Source organism: Lagenorhynchus albirostris, chromosome 1 (genome assembly GCF_949774975.1).
Source record: "Lagenorhynchus albirostris chromosome 1, mLagAlb1.1, whole genome shotgun sequence".
NCBI classification, from domain to species: domain Eukaryota; kingdom Metazoa; phylum Chordata; class Mammalia; order Artiodactyla; family Delphinidae; genus Lagenorhynchus; species Lagenorhynchus albirostris.
This window is the reverse complement of record NC_083095.1, coordinates 192346239-192358673: the sequence shown is the minus strand read 5'-3', so window position 1 is coordinate 192358673 and position 12435 is coordinate 192346239. Positions and strand designations below refer to the sequence as shown.

The following is a 12435-nucleotide window of genomic DNA, read 5'->3' as shown; positions in this document are numbered from 1 at the left end:
AAGGCAGGAATCAAGGGAATGAATGAAAGGGAACTTTGTAAATATTTTGTTGACAGTGGTCCAGACTATGAATGTGAGTTGAGGGGACCACGTGTCATGATCGTGAGCTGCAAGTTCTGTTACGAATCACCATGTCTTAGTGCAATGTTACTATGATAAAGTGGGCGCATCCTCCATCATAACCAGTCTTACAAGATTTTTTTTTAATCGAATGAGCACTATATTCTGTGTAACTGACTGACTTAGTGGGCTGAACAGAATGAGGGTACAATCAGGAAACAACACTTTCTTTTCTCATCACTGCCTTTAAACCAACTCTCTGTGACCTCCCTTTGCTCTGCTCATCAGTGACGACTCATTTCCCTGCTTTTCAGCTCACTCTTGGCCGTGAGAACGGCCACATTTCCAGACACTGTTAGTCCAATCCAGTATAACGTAAAAGCTTCAGCCTCGCCTCCAGCCGCGAGCCTCTCCTGCTCTTCGGCCCGAAGCTGGGCTGCGGAACCCGCAGTGGGGCGGCGCCTTCACTAATGCTCCTGCTGGCCTCACACTTCTCCTCCCCTCACTCATGCTCTCCTAAGTGGAGGCGGGACAAGGAAGGAGGAAACGGGTTAGAGGAAAAAGGCAAAGTCCTCTTCATCCAGACGGTGCTGTTTACAGTTCTCTCTGCAACAGCGGGTTGCCCTCTGTCAGGCAGACCTCCAGACGCTGGCTCTTCTGGAGCATCTTAGTAAACTCTGCAGAGATGCCCAGTAGGGGCCTCTGCCCTGTATTATTTCCCGGCGCTCTCTGGCTGGCCCCTTCCATCTTCGTCCTGTTTCCCGCTTGCCCAGCACAATACCCCGCCTCTTTCTCAAGGTCTCCTCGTCTGGCCTGAAAGTCCCCTGGTTGTGGGCCTTTCAAGGTGGCACATGCTCAATTGCCCGCCAAGCATCCCGGGGAACTCGAATTCCCCAGGCAGCGAGAGTGCAGACTACTGCCCACTGCAGCCTCCACCGTCCGGGTGCCATGCAGTCTGCCCCGGACGCCTCCTGCCTTCAGACTCTTCCAGCTGGGAAGCAGACACCGCCAGTCTCTTCAAGCGTTCTCCACAGAGCCACCCTGACCTGGCTTGGGGTGGGGATCAAGCTCTCCCTTTCCCCACGGAGGGGTGTCGCAGCTGAGTGCTGGCCACCTAACTGCGCACCTGGAGGATGCTCCCAGACTGGGCTCCCCTTTGACTGAGCTCCAGTCACACCCTTGAACTCTGGGCCTCTCAGGCCTCTGTCTCTGCCTGGGTCCTGGGAGGTGCCAGGGCAGTGGATTCACATGGTCATATGAGTTTAAACACTTGCACAAGTAAGATATTTTAATTTTTGAATGAGGAGACCGTCAAATTGTATACATTCAGGCCCCACCAAACCTGGTAACCTCACCTCCTGTGGGAAAGAGCTCAGGCTCGCAGTGAATTGTTCCCTATTCAAGGAAGACCAAGAGTAGAAGGATGGGTGGCCCATGACCCCCCAAATTGTCATATATTATCATTAAGAAACTGACTTGCAGGGTTCGAGCTGATTGGGACTTACATTTGGTTGAAATTTGGGCAAGACTGCTTTTACTTGTCCTCAGTACTCTAGGTAACTTAGCAGCCAAGTGGAACATATATTACCTATCAATCTATCTAGCTGTCTATAAATCCAGATAAACTAAGCAATGAAATGGGAATACACACGTATCACAGGCATTTCCTTGTCATTACACACTCATCGCTCTCATCCCACTTTCCCTAAGACTGTGCCATTATCATTACTCCCTAGTCATTGACATTTGGACTCTTGTAATTTTCCTTTATTATAAAGTACTACTTTTATGCAATTTTTACCATCCCACAAGGCCATACAAATTTACCCTCACCAAGACCATATGATAATAGCCATTTTCTCTCACCCTTGATGACATCAAGTGCTATAAATCTTTTAATTTTTGCCAGATATATAGGCCTCAAACTCTATCTCCTTCCTTTAGTTTAAAAAATATTTATAAATGAAATTGAGCATTTCTTGCATACGTGTACAGAACTTGAACTTCTATTTCTTCTAGAGTGAAGTCATACTTTTTCCTTTCCTTTCTGTTCTGACTCTGGAAGTCCTATTAGGTCAATGTTAGTACAGACTGAGTGAGATGTTTAACACTCAAGTTCTTCAAGAGGCTGTCAAGTGGCATCACCCTGTTGCGGGTTACTGCACTTAGAGTGGTTTCATCCACACACAAGGGATGCTTTTTATGCAGACGAGCAGTTGTACAGCATCAGTCAGGGCTGAGATTCCCTAGTGCGGCTGCTGTGTGGGCTGGTGAGCCTGAGCCAGACGGTGCTGTGGAGGCTTCTGTGACAGGAAGGGGTTTTTCTCTTTTCGTTTGTTTTTATTGGGGTCGAGTTGCTTTACAGTGTTGTGTTAGTTTCTGCTGTCCAGTGAAGTGAATCAGCCAGATGTACACATATAGCCCCTCCCTCTTGGACCTCCCTCCCCACCCATCCCACCCATCTAGGTTGTCACAGAACACCGTGCTGAGCTCCCTGAGCTATACAGCAGGTTCCCACTAGCTCTCTGTTTTACACATGGTGGTGTATTTATGTCAAATCTAATCTCCCAGTTCATCCTGCCCTCCGCTTCCACCCGTGTCTGCACGTCCGTTCTCTACATCTGTATTTCTATTCCTGCCCTGCAAATAGGTTCATCTGTACCATTTATCCACATTCCACATATATGTGTTAATATACGATATCTGGTTTTCTCTTTCTTTCTTCACTCTGTATGACAGACTCTAGGTCCATCCACATCTCTGCAAATGACCCAATCTCATTTCCTTTTATGGCTGAGTAATATTCCATCATATATAGGTACCACATCTTCTTTATCCATTCATCTTTGATGGACATTTAACTTGTTCCCATGTCCTGGCTATTGTAAATAGTGCTGCAATGAACATTGAGGTGCATGTGTCTTTTTGAATTATGGTTTTCTCAGGGTATATGCCCAGTAGTGGATTGCTGGGTCGTATGGTAGTTCTATTTGTAGTTTTTTAAGGAACCTCCATGCTGTTCTCCACAGTGGCTGTGTCAGTTCACATTCCCACCAGCAGTGCAGGAGGCTCCCTTTTCTCCACAGCCTCTCCAGCATTTGTTGTTTCTAGACTTTTTGATGATGGCCCTTCTGACCAGTGTGAGGTGACACCTCATTGTAGTTTTCATTTGCATTTCTCTAATGATTAGTGATGTTGAGCAGCTTTTCATGTGCCTCTTGGCCATCTGTATGTCTTTTTGGTGAAACGTCTACTTAGGTCTTCTGCCCATGTTTTGATTGGCTTGTTTGGTTTTTTTGGGTATTGAGCTGCATGAGCTGCTTGTATATTTTGGAGATTAATCCTTTGTCCGTTGCTTCGTTTGCAAATATTTTCTCTCATTCTAAGGGTTGTCTTTTCATCTTGTTTATGGTTTCCTTTTCTGTGCAAAAGCTTTTAAGTTAACTTATGTCATATTCACTTATTTTTATTTTCATTGCTCTAGGAGGTGGGTCGTAAAAGATCGTGCTGTGGGTTCCGGTTCCCAGTGCCTCACCCCCTCCCCACCTCTTGCACCCGCCAAACTTGATGTGACCCAGTCCGACGCTGCGGCTGCCCCCCCACAGCCCCTTACCCCGAAGCGCCCAGCTCCCCTCGCCCCTTCCCACCTCCGCTCCACCCCCGCAGCATGAGCAGCCCAAAGCCAGGCGGCGAGCACAGCACCAGCACGGGCTCGGGCTCCAGCGGCACCCCGGAGGAGGAGGAGGTCCGGACGTGGGCTCCCTGTGCATATTAAACCCAGAGAACTCTACCTGCTCTTCAGGCCATTCAGGGGTATGAAGGGTCCCTGATCAAGCTCACATGGAGACAGCCTGTTGGTTCTGTGATCTTTGACAGCCGGGCAGGAACAGAAGCAGCCAAGAATGCATTGAATGGTATTCGCTTTGACCCCGAGAACCCGCAGACCCTGAGGCGAGAGTTTGCCAAAGCCAACACCAAGATGGCCAAGAACAAGCTAATGGCTACACCAAATCCCACCAATGCTCACCCCGCCCTAGGAGCACACTTCATCGCACAATACCCCTATGACCTGATGGGGGCCACTCTGATTCCTGCATCCCTAGATGCCTGGGCCCCCTACCCTCTGTACACCACAGAGCTGACCCCAGCCATCTCACATGCTACGTGTACCTACCCAGCCACCACTGCTGCTGCCGCTGCCGCCCTACATGGTCAGGTGCACTGGTACCCTTCCTCTGATACCACCCAGCAAGAATGGAAATATCGTCAGTTCTGTTAGTTCTTCAGTCTGGTCACCACGGCTCGAAGCCCCCGCCCCAGTGGGGAGGAAGCCACCCTGAGCTTCCACTGCCCCCAGGCGGCCCGTGCAGAGCTGCTGCTTCCCTCCAAAGACTGAGTTTTAAGCCCGACTCAGTGGACTGTTTTGTTTCCTTTCTCTCCTTTTCCTCAGCCCTGTCCTGCCCCAAAGCCCCTCTCCAAGGCCTCACAGCAGGATTCAGGGGCCTTCTCACCAGGACACCCAGACCCAGCTCGGAGGTCTCGTTGGGACTCAGCAAGGCCTGACCCCCAGTCCAAATTTGTTTCCACAGCCCCGCCTCAAAGAAATGAGGCGTTTAGTTTTGCATGTTTTCCTGGCATGGATTAAGACACTTAAACTGGTATATATGTGAGTGTACAGTTTGTTCTCACATTTTGTCACCATAGCAACAAGTCCTGCCCACTAATGGTTCATAATTCCCTGCCCCTCTCCCCTCACCCCCTCTCCTGCACCCACCCTGCTTCAGTGTGGACCAAGTCTTGCAGCCAGTTCCGCCCGGCGGCTGGTGCCCTCCATCATCCACATACTTCCAGGCTGAACAGGAAGGACCAACCAACCAAGACAGCGTTTTCTTGGTCATTTCAAATCGGGGTCCTCTGCTTCCTCCCTCTCAGATGGGCCAACAGCCATTAGGAAAAGCCTTTCTCTGCCCAATTTCGCTTACCTCTCCATGGCGCACCCCACCCTTGCCATGGCTCCTCATTATTTCCAAACTTCAAAACCAACCAAAAAGTGAAAGTATTTTTGTACCCTGTGTAACGAAATATTTATGCAACATAAAGGATTTTTCGTGTGTGTGTGCAATTAATTATTGAAGAGACCTTGTCCGCCCTGTCCGATAAGTTTAACATTTTAGCTTGAGGCATGAAGAAGAAAAGGGTTTCCGTTCTCCAGCAGTGAGCCTTAGCGTCAGCCATTAGTTTAAGAAAAATGAAGGAAAATTGTGCAATTTTTTGTTTCGTGAGCACATCAGTGCATTGCCTTTGGCTGCAGCTGTGGCTGTCTTGCCATTTTCAGACCTGGGAGACAAGGTGGCTATTGTAATTGCTGATCCTGTGAGCATGTGAGACTGGATAATATATGGAATGCAAAATTTAAAAATCATCAAAAAAAAAAGACCTTGCTGTGATTTATGTTATAGAGAGTTTTTCCAGTTTTCCTCTAAGAGTTCTACAGTGTCTGGCCTTACATTTAGGTATTTAATCCATTTTGAGTTTATTTTTGTGCATGGTGTTAAGGAGTGCTCTAATTTCATTCTTTTACATGTAGTTGCTCAGTTTTCCCAGCACCAACTATTGAAGAGACTGTCTTTTCTCCATCGTATATTCCTGCCTCCTTTGTCATAGATTAGGTGACCATATGTGCGTGGGTTTATCTCTGGGCTTTTTATCCTGTTCCATTGATCTGTATTTCTGTTTTTGTGCCAGTACCATACTGTCTTGATTACTGTAGCTTTGTAGTATAGTCTGAAGTCAGGGAGCCTGATTCCTCCAGCTCTGTTTTTCTTTCTCAAGATTGCTTTGGCTATTCGGGGTCTTTTGTGTTTCCATAAAAATTGTGAAATTTTTTGTTCTAATTCTGTGAAAAACGTCATTGGTAATTTGATAGGGATTGCACTGAATCTGAGTCTGTAGATTGCTTTGGGTAGTATAGTCATTTTCACAATGTTGATTCTTCCAATCCAAGAACAAGGTATATCTCTCCATCTGTTTGTGTCATCTTTGATTTCTTTCATCAGTGTCTTATAGTTTTTTGCATACAGGTCTTTTGCCTCCTTAGGTAGGTTTATTCCTAGGTATTTTATTCTCTTTGTGGTGATGGTAAATGGGATTGTTTCCTTAATTTCTCTTTCTGATCTTTCATTGTTAGTGTATAGGAATGCAAGAGATTTCTGTGCATTAATTTTTTACCCTGCAACCTTACCAAATTCATTGATTAGTTCTAGTAGTTTTCTGGTGGTATCTATAGGATTTTCTATATATAGTATCATGTCATCTGCAAACAGTAACAGTTTTTCTTCTTCTTTTCCAATTTGTACTCCTTTTATTTCTTTTTCTTCTCTGATAGCCATGGCTAGGACTTCGAATACTTTGTTGAATAACAGTGGTGATAGTGGACATCCTTGTTTTCTTCCTGATCTTAGAAGAAATGCTTTTGGATTTTCCACCATTGAGAATGATGTTTGCTGTGGGTTTGTCATATATGGCCTTGTAGGTTCCATCTATGCCCAATTTCTGGAGAGTTTTTATCATAAATGGGTACTGAATTTTGTCAAAAGCTTTTTCTGCAACTATTGAGATGATCATATGGTTTTTATTCTTTAATTTGTTAATATGCTGTATCACATTGACTGATTTGCATATGTTGAAGAATCCTTGCATCCCTGGGATAAATCCCACTGGATCAGGGTGTATAATCTTTCTGATGTGTTGTTGGATTCTGTTTGCTAGTATTCTGTTCAGGATTTTTGTGTCTATGTACATCAGTGCTATTGGTCTGTAATTTTCTTTTTTGTGTGTGATATCTTTGTCTGGTTTTGGTATCAGGGTGATGGTGGCCTCCTAGAATGAGTTTGGGAGTGTTCCTCCCTCTGCAATTTTTTGGAAGAGTTTGAGAAGGGTACGTGTTAATGCTTCTCTATATGTTTGATAGAATTCACCTGTGAAGCCATCTGGTCCTGGACTTCTGTTTGTTGGAAGATTTTTAATTACAGTTCCAATTTCATTACTTGTAATTGGTCTGTTTATGTTTTCTACTTCTTCCTGGTTCAATCTTGGAAAGTTGTACCTTTCCAAGAATTTGTCCGTTTCTTCCAGGTTGTCCATTTTATTGGCATATAGTTGCCTGTAGTAGTCTCTTATGATCCTTTGTATTTCTGTGGTGTCAGTTGTAATTTCTCCTTTTTCATTTCTAATTTTATTGATTTGAGTCCTCTCTTTTTTTTCTTGATTAGTCTGGCTAAAGGTTTATCAATTTTGTTTATCTTCTCAAAGAACCAACTTTTTGTTTTATTGACCTTTGCTATTCTTTTCTTCATTTCTATTTCATTTATTTCCGCTATGAACTTTATGATTTCTTTCCTTCTACTAACTTTGGGTTTTCTTTGTTCTTCTTTGTCTAGTTGCTTTAGGTATACAGTTGGATTGTTTATTTGAGATTTTTCTTCTTTCTTGAGGTAGGATTGTATTGCTATAAACTTCTCCCTTAGAACTGCTTTTGCTGCATCCCATAGGTTTTGGATCAACATGTTTTCGTTGTCATTTGTTTCTAGCTATTTTTACATTTCTTCTTTCATTTCTTCAGTGATCCATTATTTAGTAACATATTGTTTATCCTCCATGTGTTTGTGTTTTTTACAGTTTTTTTCCTGTAATTAATTTCTAATCTCATAGTGTTGCTGTCAGAAAAGATGCTTGATATGTCTTCAATTTTCTTAAATTTACTGAGTCTTGATGTGTGACCCAAGATGTGATCTATCCTGGAGAACGTTCTGTGTGCACTTGAGAAGAAAGTGTATTCTGCTGCTTTCAGATGGAATGTCCTATAAATAACAATTAAGTCTATCTGGTCTAATGTGTCATTTAAGGCTTGTGTTTCCTTACTTATTTTCTGTCTACATGATCTATCCATTGGTGTAAGTGGGGTGTTAAAGTTCCCCACTATTATTGTGTTACTGTCGATTTCCCCTTTTATGGCTGTTAGCATTTGCCTTATATATTGAGGTGCAACTATGCTGGGTGCTTATATATTTACAATTGTTATGTCTTCTTCTTGGATTGATCCTTTGGTCATTATGTAGTATCTTTCCTTGTCCCTTATAACAGTCTTTATATTTTGTCTGATATGAGTATTGGTACTCCAGCTTTTTGTTTTTGTTTTTGCGGTACGCGGGCCTCTCACTGTTGTGGCCTCTCCCGTTGCGGAGCACAGGCTCCAGACACACAGGCTCAGCGGCCATGGCTCACGGGCACAGCCGCTCCACGGCATGTGGGATCTTCCCGGACCGGGGCACGAACCCGTGTCTCCTGCAACGGCAGGCAGACTCTCAACCACTGCGCCACCAGGGAAGCCCTCCAGCTTTCTTTTGATTTCCATTTGAATGGAATATCTTTTTCCATCCCCTCACTTTCAGTCTGTATGTGTCCCTTGGTCTGAAATGGGTCTCTTGTAGACAGCATATATATGGGTCTTGTTTCTTTATCCATTCAGCCAGTCTGTGTCTTTTGGTTGGAGCATTTAATCCATTTACTTTCAAGGCGATTATCGATATGTATGTTCCTATTACCATTTTCTTAATTGATTTGCGTTTGTTTTTGTATGTTTTCTTCTTCTTTTGTGTTTCCCACCTAGAGAAGTTCCTTTAGCATTTGTTGTAAAGCTGGTTTGGTGGTGCTGAATTCTCTCAGCTTTTGCTTGTCTATAAAGCTTTTGATTTCTCCATTGAATCTGAATGAGATCCTTGCTGGGTAGAGTAAGCTTGGCTGTAAGTTTTTCCCTTTCATCAGTTTAAATATATCCTGCCACTCTCTTCTGGCCTGCAGAGAGTGATTTTTCTAATGAAAAATCAGCTGATAACTTTATGGGGATTCCCTTGTATGTTATTTGTTGCTTTTTCCTTGCTGTTTTTAATATTTTTTCTTTGAATTTAATATTTGTTAGTTTGATTAATATGTGTCTTGGTATGTTTCTCCTTGGATTTATACTGTATGGGACTCTGTGCTTCCTGGACTTGGGTGGCTATTTCCTTGCCCATGTTAGGGACGTTTTTGAGTATAATCTCTTCAAATATTTTCTCAGACCCTTACTCTTTCTCTTCTTCTTCTGGGACCCCTATAATTCGAATGTTGGTTTAATATTGTCCCAGAGGTCTCTGAATTCTTTTCATTCTTTTTTCTTTACTCTGCTCCTCAGCAGTTATTTGCACCATTCTATCTTCCAGCTCACTTATTTGCTCTTCTGCCTTAGTTATTCTACTATTGATCCCTTCTAGTGTATTTTTCATTTCAGTTTTTGTGTTGTTTGTCAGTGTTTGTTTCTTCTTTTGTTCTTCTAGGTCTTTCTTTAAACATTTTTGTAATTTCTCAATCCATGCCTCCATTCTACTTCAGAGATTTTGGATCATCTTTACTATCATTACTCTGAATTCTTTTTCAGGTAGGTTGGTATTTCCTCTTCATTTATTTGGTCTTGTAGGTTTTCACCTTGCTCCTTCATCTGTTACATATATATATATTTTGTCATCTTATTTTTTTGATGGGTGGGGCTTTATTCCTGTCTTACTGGCTGTTTGGCCTGAGGCCTCCAGCACTGTAGTTTGCAGGTAGTTGGGTAGAGCCAGGTCTTGGTGCCAAGATGAGGACCTCTGGGAGACCTTGCTCTGATTAATATTCCCTGGGGTCTGAGTTTCTCTGTCAGTCCAGTGGTTGGGACTTGGCGCTCCCACTGCTGGAGCTCAGGCCCAACCCCTGGCCTGGGTACCTAGATCCTGCAAGCTGTGGTGCAGCCGGTTGCTCAGGGGTTTCTCCTGTCCCCTTAGGTGTCTGTGGCCCCCCACCAGTGCCTGGTAGGTGCCCTAGTTGTGCAGAGACAGGAACCCTGCATCCTCCTAGTCCACCATCTTCACGGGAAGGGTTTAATGCTAAGGCTGGTGCAGCATGACCTTGATTCTCAGTGAAACAAGGGTTTTCAGGAAAGACTGAGGTGGGGTCAGACCTCCTAAGGCATTGGTGGTGGGAACAACATTTAGCACTCTTAAACTGCAAGGGAGCTGCATTCCACCTATGCCACAGGGCACTAGTGAGATTCCAGCTTGATGTGGTTTCCAAGCCTAGCTAAGCAGCACCTAGCTAAGCAGACCAGTTTGCTCCAAAAGGCATCGTCCATTCAGTGCCAAGGAAGAAAGTGTGGAAGGGACAACCTTTGGCTTAAGTGCCTGTCCTTGGGTTGAAGAGTCATCCCCACCACATGGTGTCCAGTTAGCTCAAGATTTGGGTTGCCAGACTGAGCAAATGTAAATACAGGATGCCCAATTAAATCTGAATTCCAAATAAAAAACAACAAAAATTTAGTATTTAGATACATCTCACACAGTATTTGGGATATGCTCAGACGTATCTGTTTATCAGAAATTCATATTTAGCTGAGAATACTTTAGCTGAGAATATTTAGCTGGCTACTCTATACATGATCCATCAATTATACATGCTTTTAACATAGCTTTAGATGCCCAGGACCCAAACTGCACAGCTTATTGTATTAAGGAGCAGCCTACAGTAGAAGAATGATTTTCACTAGGGTTCTAGGAGTCCAGTTATCAGAACCAGCTTTGATCTTCCAGCTGAAGCAGACATGGGGAATGAAAGAGAAACCACCCCAGAAGCAAGTTTCAAAGGCTTCTGCACAGAGTCACTGTAGCACAGCATTGAAAATGCCTGTTCACTCCTACACAGAGAGGCAAATGAAATGTTTCTCTTACTTATTCTCCCATGCAGTCTTTTCTCAGAGCACATTCTAGGAAATGGGTTTGTGTAAATGTTGTGCAAGTCTTCCCAGCAAAATTCTTTTTAGCTTACCTTCCAGTTAACTTCCTGGAACAATAAATACTGGAGCCCGGGGAAAAGAAAGAAAAGGAGGGGGAGGGGGAGGGGGGGAAGGAAGGAAGGAAGGAAGGGAAAGAAAAGAAAAGAAAAGAAAAGAGAAGAAAAGAAAAGAAAAGAAAAGAGAAAATGCCTGTTCACTCGAGAATGCCAAGTATGACCCTGGACAGAGCCACACTCATCCCAACACTGAGTGGCCCAAAGGGAAAATTAGAAATGAAGACGACTGAATATGTTGGATGAGGAATGAAGGTTCCATAATAAAACTCAGTGCCTGGGACTGCATCATTACAAAAACATTAGTAAGAGCATAGCATTTCTTAAAATGCCACTTTTGAAAGGGGATACAGTATATATAGGTGGCTTTCTCCCCTAAGTATGTTAATGCATGGTGCCAAACTTACCCTCTTGCTAGAAATTTTTTTTTTTCCAATGGAGTTTAAACTCCCAGGTTGTAAACACTGGTCAACTGACGTAGACTAACCATACTATTTGGTGTATTGAATCAAAATTTTCTCCATTCTTTCCCTCTTCAGACACAAATAAGTTTTTGCTTTGGGCTTTGGCAACAAGCACTAGGTTCTGGGAACATGATTTTCTCTGGGATAATTGTACTTAGGGTCTGCAGTTGGCTTGCTTCCTAAATTTGGCAGCTTTAAAGCCAATGCCCCAGTGGGCCTGAGTACTGCCCTACCAAAGCCACCTCTGGTTATGCGGGCGCCAGCGGCCACCCACATTGATGCCTGTGCCCCTGCTGGCCTGAAATGGCATAAGTGCTTTGGGGCAGCTTCAGGAGCAGAAACTGGTGGAAGAAACACACACAGAAGTGGGGCTGACACAGCGGATCCAGAGACATACCTAGAGCTTGGGAAAAAGAAAGGCTTTGGAGGGTGCCCTGGGGAGGCAGTGGTTGGCTGTAGCTCACTGTGGAATCATGGGCACTGCTTGCAGAGGCCCCAGGAAATTTCTTTTCTTTTTTTTTTTGTTGTTGTGTTGTGTTTTGTTATTGTTGTCTTATTTTTATTCTTTAATATATTTTTACTTTTCTATTTTTATTTTTTCTTGTTTTGTTCTTTTTTTGTTTGTTTTCTGTTTTTCTTTTTTGCTACTTTTTGTTTGTTTTGTTTGTTCTTATTGTTTTTTGTTGTGTTTTGTTTTTATCTTTTTTGGTCATTTTTGTGTGTTTGTTTCTGTTCTCTTTGCTTCTTGTTTAGTTAGTTTTTTGTTTTGTTTTGTTGTCTTGCTTTTCTTAGTTTTGTTTTTATTATTTGTTTTGGTTTTGTGGATTTTTTTGTTTGTTTTCTTGTTTTTTGCTTTGTTTTGTTTTTGTTTTTATTTGTTTTTGTTATTTGTCTTGGGGTTTATGTACTTTCTTTTTTTTTTTGCCATGCCATGTGGCTTGTGGGGTCTTGGTTCCATGGCCAGGGATTGGGCCTGTGGATTGACCCCTGTGGTGGGAGT

General features: G+C 43.4%; 1 pseudogene; it reads left to right on the top strand.

Annotated features, from left to right (window-relative positions):
• The first annotated feature begins 3727 nt into the window (after nt 1-3727).
• LOC132504453 (RNA-binding protein with multiple splicing 2-like) lies at nt 3728-5286 on the top strand (annotated as a pseudogene).
• The last annotated feature ends 7149 nt before the right edge of the window (nt 5287-12435 follow it).